General features: G+C 36.8%; 1 protein-coding gene across 2 annotated transcripts in view; it reads right to left on the bottom strand.

The window, feature by feature from the left end:
* LOC116723584 (vitamin D3 receptor A) overlaps positions 1–6116 on the bottom strand; it is an 84837-nt gene that overhangs the window by 71313 nt on the left and 7408 nt on the right. The window lies entirely within an intron of this gene.

The following is a 6116-nucleotide window of genomic DNA, read 5'->3' as shown; positions in this document are numbered from 1 at the left end:
GTGTGTGTGTGTGTGTGTGTGGGTGGGTGTGTGTGTGTGTGCGGGCGTGTGCGGGGGTGTATGTGCGCGGGTGTGTGTGTGTGTCAGTCCGGATAGGGGAAGCCAACACTAAGCAGGCAGCCAGAAAAACACTGGGATAACATAGAATGATGATGGCCTGTAGAATTAATAATGAACACGTTTTGAGATGTTTTTAGTAATAAGAATAATTGTGAATTTCAATAGAAAACGTATTGAAATACGAAGTAACGGGAAAAAATAGAACAGTTAGAAAATGGCTATTGATACCATTTAAAAATGCTTAAAAAATGACTAGACACATCTTGAATAATGTCAAATTTATTTATATAGCACTTTAAAAACAGGTGTAAAACTGCACCAAAGTGCTGTACAAGAACGATAATAAAATAAGTTGATGAGAAGAAAAAATATATATACTATCTGGGGGAGTTGTAGCCAAAATGTGAAAATGTTCAAAATAGGAAATGATTGCAAGAATATTAGGATTGTGTACTTAAAGTTTGCTGTAGTAATTACTTCAAATGAACTTATTGCACTCCACCTCTGCTCAGGTGTCCATCCTTTGTCATTTTAAATTAGTCTGTATACTTACAAATGTATGGTAAACTTACATTAGTAAATCGGTTTTCATATACGGTAGTTAAGAATAAATCAATAAGTTTATATAATTTGCTTGTACTGGTGGGGTTTGGAATTGAAAGAAGAAAAATTAAAACAGTGGCTGGTGAAATGTCTGAGTGGCCGGTCAAAGGTTTTCTCTACCAGCCACTGTGGCTGGTGGAAAACTTTTTTTATTTCCTCCCCTGAGTCAAACAGTCAATAACTGCAAAATACAGACTCTAAAAATGCAAATGGATAAAAGAGCAACATAGTCAGAGCAGTAACTAAGCCAAAACTGTACAAAAAACCCCAACCTTTTTCTATAAATATGTTTGACGCAGAACTCCTCAACAGGCTTTGTTTAGACTGGTTCAAATTCTGTTAAAAAACATCTCATATTAAGCACCTTATCCAATCAATCAGTTAATACACAAAGTAATCAATAGATCAGCCTCACACTGTATTCATGTTAAGTCAAGCAGAAAGCGATGAACTTTTCACACGTTGATGTTGGAAGTATTTTTTTTTAGCAGCAGATGGATCCTTTGCTACAAATGATCAAGCTCACAAAAAGAATGCTGTCATTGCATTTTAGGCAATAAAAATTTTAAGAAAAAGAATTTATTTATCTGCATCTAATAATGTATTTCTAATATTGGATAAAAAAGGCACATTGGCATATTCTTAAATGATGAAGAGTAGAAACCAGAAAAAGACATCAGGATATCTGTACTTCAGCGGAATCTACAAGCTACACCTTGATGACACAGTGCCTCATTTATTGGGTGAACCAAATAAAACACAAATGACTCACATATATGTTTCTCTTATGATCCCACAGATGCATGCTTTTGGTTTGCACAATCACACAGACCAAACAAAAATGCCTGGGTTTGAACGCTGCGGTAGATTGACAAATCCGAGCTAAGCAAAGAGAAGGGGGCAGGAGATATTTTGTCCCAGTTGTGGCAACTACAGATGATTGAATATGTCCTGCAAATGTAAACATAAAACAGGCCAAAACAAAGGGAGGAAGTTGAGATTTTATGTTTAGCTTCAGCTTTCTTTCACAGGATCCATCAGATGTTTGAATATGTGTAAATTAGCATGAAGAAACAAATGAGAAGTAAGTAAGAAGTACATTAGGAAACAGAAGATACTGACTAACTGCATGTAAAGAATGACTGCAGCAGTGCACCTCGGCATGCACAAATGGCAAGACTAATTGTTCCACAAACAGGATGACATGGGTGGAGATTTCTGTGGGGGCCTGTTAGGCTACAACCAATCTCCATCAGTGGGCTTGTCTCTCCCTTTCCTGCACTGCAGCAGTACCAGAAAAAAAATTAAATAAGGAATGAAGGCTAAAGAAAAAAAAAGGTTGAGGGGAACGGTAAGCAGTTCACACACAGCCCCTTATACTGGGCCTCCACAGACAGACACAGAAAGAGCAGCTAGAAGGCGGACAGAAGCTGAGTCTTTGAGAGCGTTTTAAGTAGCCTTCTCAAAGCGGGGCAAGTCTGCACAACGGCCAAAAGATGGGCTCTTTGAAAAACGCAGGAAAAGCTTAAAATCACATGATTTTATTGATAGCCCTCTTTTTAGGGTCCATGTTTTTGAAGCATTAAACTTAATCCATTCCCAAATAAAAACCATGCTGCTCTGGCAAGAAGAAATCTGTACATCTCACATGGCAACATACATTAAAACTATTAGAAATGCATAAACATTAATCATTATGGGCACTATAAAACGATTTTAAAATGAGCATATTTTCTTAGTTTCCTCTTTTTTCTTAAGAAATAAAAATATTATTATACTGCACACATGTCTAGTAGAGGTTTATATGTTTTTGCTTGTGCACACAATCTTGGCCAGTAAAACTGATTCTGATTTTATCCTATTTTTAAGGAAGTTTTACTGTTTGATGTAAATTTATTGCCAGCAAATCTTTGCATATATTTTTGAAAATCATAAATGAAGTATGAATTTTGTTTACCCTAAACACTTTCTTTTTTCTCAAAAAAACAAAACAAAAGAAAAACCCTGGAATCAAAGCTCATATATTTTCCAGGTATTGACTTCAATCTGCATCAAAAGACTTTAGTCAAAGTTTAAAAAACAACAAAAATGGCTGTCACCTGCTTGCAAAAAGTTGCTAAATATACTGCTCAAAAAAATAAAGGGAACACTTTAAGTGTTAAACACCTGTTTAAGTGTTCCCTTTATTTTTTTGAGCAGTGTAGTTTTACCAAATACCAAAGTTCAAAGTTTTGGAGAGGTTTTTAAGACAACATAAACAGCAGTTTCAGTCGTCTCAGTTTTTCACCTTTATAACCAAGAAAGCCATTGTTTAATTAAAGGTAATAACAGCAGCGAGTAAAGCTTTCCGTTTGGTTTCATTTAGTAAGAAAAAAATAAGAAAAAGAAACATTGATACCCATTTGTTACCAATTTTAAATCTAACTTGAGTCACATCATCAATTCTGCTTTTCCCACTTGAGGGAATAACTTTTTGGTGGAGCTCGGTGCTTTCCGTGTTGTTAAGATTCTCCTTGTGGGGGTGCTAAAATAGCAGTGGTTGTTAAGCACATTGTAAACACAAGATGAGGACAAAAGCTTATACAGAACTACAGGAGCTGAAGAAACTATAAACGTCACAAGATGCGGTACTGAGTACCTTACCGAGGGGGAAAAAACAGCAAGAAGATCAGTTCAAATTTTTTAAATCCTCTAATTGACAATGACAACTAGGCAAAGGGAATGGCTGGGAATCATATTCAGTCTGCATTCGTACAGGCACAATCCAGCTGGTCATTTGTCAATATTTTTTGTGGGAAGAGGGAATAACTTTCTCAAACAAGTTGCACCAAATTTGTTAAAACACAAAAATGAATTCATAAACCTGCTGCCTTCGGTGTTTGTTTGGTAATTCCCATATTGCTAAAACAGTGGTGGATCAGTGCCATGCTAGTTTGTGCTCACACACACACAAAAATGTGATTGTGGAATAGCAGGGGCGTGACTGGTTAGAGTGGTGTGTTTTATGTGTGACCCGACAAACCAACGGGCGTTACTGAAATCAAACCAAATATTATGAATTTTAGCAACTGACGCGAAGCTGTACCTGTGACTCACATAAAGCGCTATTGGCTCCATTACAAAATCAGTGGTGCATCAGCTTACCCTGGTTATACTCTGGAAGCTTACAGTGATATAAAGAAAAATAGACTGTAACTTGGACAAAGCTCTCAATTTTAGTCAATCCAGTTTCTTGTTAAGAGCTAAAATGAACAGGAAAGAAGAACGGTTTTCACGTTTTACTCACAGTATGCTAAAATACAATTAGCATTATTAGCATAGATAGCTTAACTAAGTAAACAGAAGGCTTTGTAAAGAAAATAAATTACGTTATATGTGAAATTGTCCACATAGTCTCAACATTTCCAAACCATGCATTTTCCTTAGCAAACACAGGTTGATGGCTCGAAAGGACAAACAGTGCAGCTTTGCTGGAACACCTTCTACCTTTCCGTTATCTGCTGAAGCTTTGCTCCATGTCACAGCCTAAATATAAAATCAGTTTCCTTTTAAACAGCCAACTACACTTCTGTGTGCTCTCTGAAACTGAATTTCCACACCACAGAGCGCCGTTGATCGTAAAACAATTTACGATCATTTTTCAGCATCCATATCAATCACTAATGACAACCAATCAGGCTGATAATCATTAAAAGTAAAAGTAATTGTATTTATATAGCACATTTTTAGCAACAAGGCAATACAAAGTGCTTAGCCTCTGTGTGTTATATAGCACCTCATACAGAGCACATTTCCTCAGAATCAGCCTAGTCATTTGTACACTAACTTCTACAAAGGAAAAAATGACTGTACACTAAGAATTTAAGCTGTTTTATAGTTACACCCTGATTTATCCTGTCTAATTTTAAGTCACTCTGGCAAACAAGTAACGAAGAAATGAATCGGGCTGATTGGCCTTTCTGTGACCCACAGGCACAGCTTTTTTCCGGCTTTGCTCTCCCACCCACTTTTTTGAGAATGACATAACTTCAGACCTCTGCTCTTGTGCTTTGGGATGGGTAAGAGCTTCTGTAAGCTAATGAAAGTATGTACACTGAAAAGTACAGTCCAATGTTAAACGTATACCGTGTGGAAAATGTCTGGCTCACAAGGAGCCTAATTTTTCTGCATGATGTTATTCCCCAACACTGCTGTATTAGCCTTTCAGCGCAGAAAAAAAGCACATAATCTGTCATCAATCGGCCTTCACAAGAGGACGGAGGATTTGCAAAGAAAAACTCTGTAATGTTTCTCAAGAAGAAACTATGGCGAAGAAATTTTAACATGTTCTAAATATGTTGGATCACTAGTGACTAAAATGTCATTGACAAATTATTGCACGTGGTATCAAAAGAGAAGGACAGCACAAGACTTTTAAACATTAACTATGTTTCCCATCAGGCTACCGTCAGTAATGGTTGTGTTATCACAAAATATACAATAAATGTATGTGAGTAAGGGTGAAAAAATAACCTTCACAATTAATTTAAAGATAAACTTACTTTCTTCAAACACTGGAATAAATAGGAAAAATTTGTCAAACAATATATACGAAAATAATTTAAAATTTTAGTGCGAAATGAATTCTACTTTGACCTTTAATACCAAGATTCACTGACTCAATCTACCACAATGTGGATCCACTTAGTGTTACACTTTTTGTAGTTCATCTCTCTGGCTTTTATTTGATTTGTGTCACTAACCGAAAATAAAAAAGAAAATTAACAAAAATTTAAGGCCTTATTCTTTCTTGTTCTTGCAAAAACCAACAGAAACAGAATTATATACACATTCATTGTGAATTTAAACAAGTAAAATAAAAACTCTAAAACTCTGCATTTCTGAGCAGTTTCTCCGTGTCTCAGCAAGTTCTCTTTTATCCAAGCAGCAGATGCAGCTTTGCCTGCCGAGAACTGAGTACCTACCCCCTGGCACGGTAACGCTGGGCTTTGCCAGACCACAACGTTTTGCACAAACCTTGTGATCTATGCTAGTGTTTACCACCACAATTCATTCAGATGTGGAGCTCAGAAAGCTTGTAACTCCATGGGAAGTACACATGTTTCAATCGGTGACCTTAAACGGTGAGGTGAGCCTTTACTGACATTCATCTCATCAAGTACCTTAGGGGATTCGAGCAGATCTAATCACATCAGCCACAAGACCAAAGCTCCTACTACACTTCTGCTGGAGCTACACAATTACTTCTCATAAGGAACCCATTAGCTCCTGTTTAGCACATTCGCATGAAGGAGGGAGAAGGAGATTGGGATTTATGGGAAGAAAGGAAAGGCAAAAAAAGGGAAAGTAATTAGACATGCAAGTACCACAGCAGAGTCTTTTCTCAGTGTTGTTCCCAAGTTATTCTTCCCATTTTGGACAGCTTTTGAAACCTTCCATGTTTTGCTACTGCA

Source organism: Xiphophorus hellerii, chromosome 1 (assembly GCF_003331165.1).
Source record: "Xiphophorus hellerii strain 12219 chromosome 1, Xiphophorus_hellerii-4.1, whole genome shotgun sequence".
Classification (NCBI taxonomy): Eukaryota; Metazoa; Chordata; class Actinopteri; order Cyprinodontiformes; family Poeciliidae; genus Xiphophorus; species Xiphophorus hellerii.
The sequence above is the reverse complement of the archived record's forward strand: the minus strand, read 5'-3'. Positions and strand labels throughout refer to the sequence as shown.